Source organism: Notolabrus celidotus, unplaced genomic scaffold (genome assembly GCF_009762535.1).
Source record: "Notolabrus celidotus isolate fNotCel1 unplaced genomic scaffold, fNotCel1.pri scaffold_145_arrow_ctg1, whole genome shotgun sequence".
NCBI classification, from domain to species: domain Eukaryota; kingdom Metazoa; phylum Chordata; class Actinopteri; order Labriformes; family Labridae; genus Notolabrus; species Notolabrus celidotus.
The window spans coordinates 121,562-125,708 of NW_023260022.1; positions in this window are offsets into that span (position 1 = coordinate 121,562).

The following is a 4,147-nucleotide window of genomic DNA, read 5'->3' on the forward strand; positions in this document are numbered from 1 at the left end:
TTAAAAAAGAACCAAAAAAAGCTGCTATCTACAGCCGGAGTAAACCTGGGAAAACACCAACCAATCAGCCTTTTTGGGTGCCAAAATTTTAAACCAATCAAATCCCATCCTGCCGTTCTGCCCGCCTCCTGCTCGTACATTTCCCCAGCGTGCACTCCCAGACCCCGTCTCCTGCCTCCGCTTCCCCTGACTCTACTGACTGCCCCTCTCGCTCCACCTCGGGCCTGTCCCCTCTGACCCGATGAGGGGCTTTGCTCAGGACTGTAGTCCGGATCAGAGTCTAAAAAGCTCTCACCACGGGGGCTCTGACAAGCAGAAGAATGAATGACATTTAGTAAGTCCTACAGAAATGTAGATGTACTGTAGCATACTGTGGCAGTCTCGGAAAATTAGCAGGAATTTGAATGTAGCATGTCCTCAGGACTCCGTCTAACTCCTCCCCTCCTCCCTCGGAGCTCCTCCAAAACGGCGCCCCCCCGCTCACATGAACGAGCGCCGCTGATTCTCGACCATATGATGGTGACTGATTCAAAACCGGTCCTCACCAAAACATTCTCATAGTGAAAGTTAAAAACACAAACAAACATGGCTGCTGTTAGCACTCACAACTGTCATGCTAGCATTATCCAGTTGTCATGGTGACACGATATCAGGAGAAAAGTTATAACACATATATAACACTGTAACAGCTCTACTGTTTGTTAAACCTGTTCAGTGTAGATGTTCTTAATTCCTACAGTGTTGACGGTCAGTGAAGGCATCAGGAGAGGTGTAGAGTGTGTGAGCGGGAGAGAGGAGAGACAAGAGGAGAAGTTCTTCATTCATTCAAACATTGATTGTTGTTTTGTTGGTTGGCGTGGTAACGGCCGACAGTGACCGGTTATTAAAGATCAACGTGTTCACCAATCGGCTCGTCATCACTACAGCGTCCGGACGGACGCTACAGTACATCTACATTTCTGTAGGACTTACTAAATGTCATTCATTCTTCTGCTTGTCAGAGCCCCCGTGGTGAGAGCTTTTTAGACTCTGATCCGGACTACAGTCCTGAGCAAAGACCCTCATGGGGTCAGAGGGGACAGGCCCGAGGTGGAGCGAGAGGGGCAGTGAGTAGAGTCAGGGGAAGCAGAGGCAGGAGACGGGGACTCAGAGTACACGCTGGGGAAATGTACGCTCTGCAGGAGGCGGACAGAACGGCAGGACGGGATTTGATTGGCTTAAAATTTTGGCACCCAAAAAACGGTGATTGGTTGGTGTTTTCCCAGGTTTACTCCGGCTGTAGATAGCAGCTGTTCTTCACTCTTCTTTAAGAACACATTATGTATTGATTACCATCAGGACATAAAGATCATTTTAACCAGGAGAACAAAAAGTGGATCTAAATCTGAACACCAACCCCAGCTTTAAATCCGTCACCTCCATCCACTGCTTTAAATCAATTATTTTTTATCATTTAAAAACATTTATTGAGATTGAAATCCAGGCAAAAATGCCGCCCCCAACATAATAATAACAATAAAAAAAGACACGCTTCCAGTGTGGTAATGTGCTCACCGTCAAAACTGTGGTGCAAACAGTAGGTGCAGATGCTTGCTGTGGAATCAGGCGGTATGGTGCCCATTCATTTTGGCGCCCCTTGTGGACAACTTGGTACCTCTAATCTCTTAGCTTGTTCTATATATCTATGTAAGTAGTGTTGTTTAAACAAAGAACCTCATCCTGATTTCTTATACAAGTCAAACAGATGACTTCTCAAGAGCCTTTGTGTAGAAAACATTTTTTAAAAACGTGCATAAATAGATATTGGTAATAATTTCAATCTAACCCTAACCACTTAAAAATTCCTCTCAGGAGTTTTAATGGTGGCTCAAATGTGCAACACTTTTGAAGGAGACATGTTTTCCTTCCTTTTTCCCGTTTCTTTCCCCTGTGTGTTTGCGTGGCTCGTTTGTCTCCTCTGTTCACCTGAAGCTGGACACGGATCGACTCACCTGGCTGCCCATCAAGTCTGCTCACCTGCTGCTCATCTACAATCAGGCCTCCTGAACTCTCTGCAGGATAAGAGCCTCAAACTGCCACTCATACTGCCATATTGTCTGGTTATTGAGCGTGGTATTCACACCTTTATGAAATCTTCTGTGACTTAGCTCTCCCTTCGCTGGTTTGATTCAATGATTTTAGTTTCAAGGTTCAACAAAACTCTCATTTTAGATCTCTCAGAGTTACAAACCACCTGAGTTTAACTCATCTCCAACACTCCTGAAGTGAATGTCTCCACACATAACCCCACATATGTCAAACAGTGATTCGATCATTCTGCACTAACCCCCTCAGAGAGGCGTGAGCTCAGCAGTGTCTGTATGGACCCGCATGTTTTCGTCCTATGGTTCACTGCAGGTGTTGTGTAACACTGCAGATAGAGACTGGAGTTAATCATCACTGACTTGTTTTTGAAGCTGAGTTTGGTTCCTCTGTGTTTCTGTTGTGTTCAGAGAAGGTTTCTGAGAACAGGGAACACAAACAACTCAGGAAACTTTATTATCAGAGAGGCAGATAACCAACACAACACAATCTGTAACCAGAGCAGTGATTTATAAACTGTGTCCTGTGGAGAGAAAGAAAAGACTGAACAAATCAGAGAGTTGGTAGTTTATAGATTTCAGTACTTTTAGGATTATTTTGAAAATTGTCTGCAAAAAAAATACAGAATTCAATCACTGCTGTCGAGCTCTCTTAGAGGAATCTGATAGGTTTCTATTCTAGTCAATGTGTTAACTTCCTCTGGATCTTCTCCGTTGCGTTCCGGCTGTGTCTCTGATAGGGGTGACCCCAAATAGTGGAATATTCGACGATTCGAGTCTTAGTCGCCTGCCAATCTCATAGTTGAATATTTGCATATGAAACGTGGATCATTCCATTCAAACCATGGGGGTGCTCAATGTCTAATTTTACATTATTATCCTGTTTCCTGTAAAAATAGTGTCTCATATATCCTATTTTGATATAAATATAGACTTGTTTAATGTAATTCTGAGAACAGCTCTTGAAGTGTTAAATCTCCTTAAAGTGGTAATTAAATCTCCCCTGGTAATTAAAGGTGGACTCTCCCATTTAGCAGGACCTTTGGAGCAGACGTACCTCAGCTGGTCTTTAAATCTTTCTACGTTCATGGCAGCTCAAAATGTCAGGAAATAAAACTTCAGTTGATCCTTTAAAAACTAGTGATGGAGATGAGGAGCAGCTTCATGAAGAGGGCTGTGAGATCAAGGATTACCGGACCACACAAAAACTGTACGGGGCCAAAAGAACCAGGAGGGATACCCCAAAGCTGTCTGAAGCCTCAAAAACAATCCACAGCATCCCATCCACCTCCACACCATCAGAGAGGATATTCTCAAAGACAGGATTTACAGTCAACAGAGACAGGAGCGCACTTCTGCCCGTACACACGATGGTTTTCCTCACGTACAGTTTGAAAAGACTCAAGCGGACAAAGACGAGATGAAAGACTGTTTTAAAAGGTTCTGTTAAGAGATTTAAAAACCCTTTAGCTGGTTCAGGTTTGAGTTTGAACATTATACAAATGTTTAGCCTTAAGTTGGACAAACTGCTCTCTGCAGTGCTGCTCTCTGCTGTGTGAACACTGTTTAAATATCTCCTGATTCCTTTCTCTATAGTGGAGCGTTGTTCCATGTTTAACTGATGGTGGTCTTATTTGAGTTTTCTCTCCTTCATCACCTCGTTGTTTTTGTAATATAGATTTAAAAAATCTAAGTTTTATACTTATAATATTCTGTTGTCCCTTTTACTTTAAAGGCCCTGTGAGGAGTTTTGAACTGGCTGAAAATGATCCTGATGCCTCTTTATGACCTTGAATAGCAAACAAGACCATCAGCAGCAACACTGACACCTTCTCTGTTGTGATTTTTAATGCCTGAAACCGCCCTGGGGGGGTAGGTGTCAGACCAGATGCTGGACATCTTGCTTCAGAAAAAGCCTTTATTTGACTGTTTTCATGGAAACTAATCACATTACCTGATAAAGTTGACTGGTAAAAAAAAACAACAGGATGAGGTTTTTGTTGAAAACACTACTTTTGCATGTTTAGGACAAGAGATAAGAGGTATCGCTTTGTCCACAAGGGGTG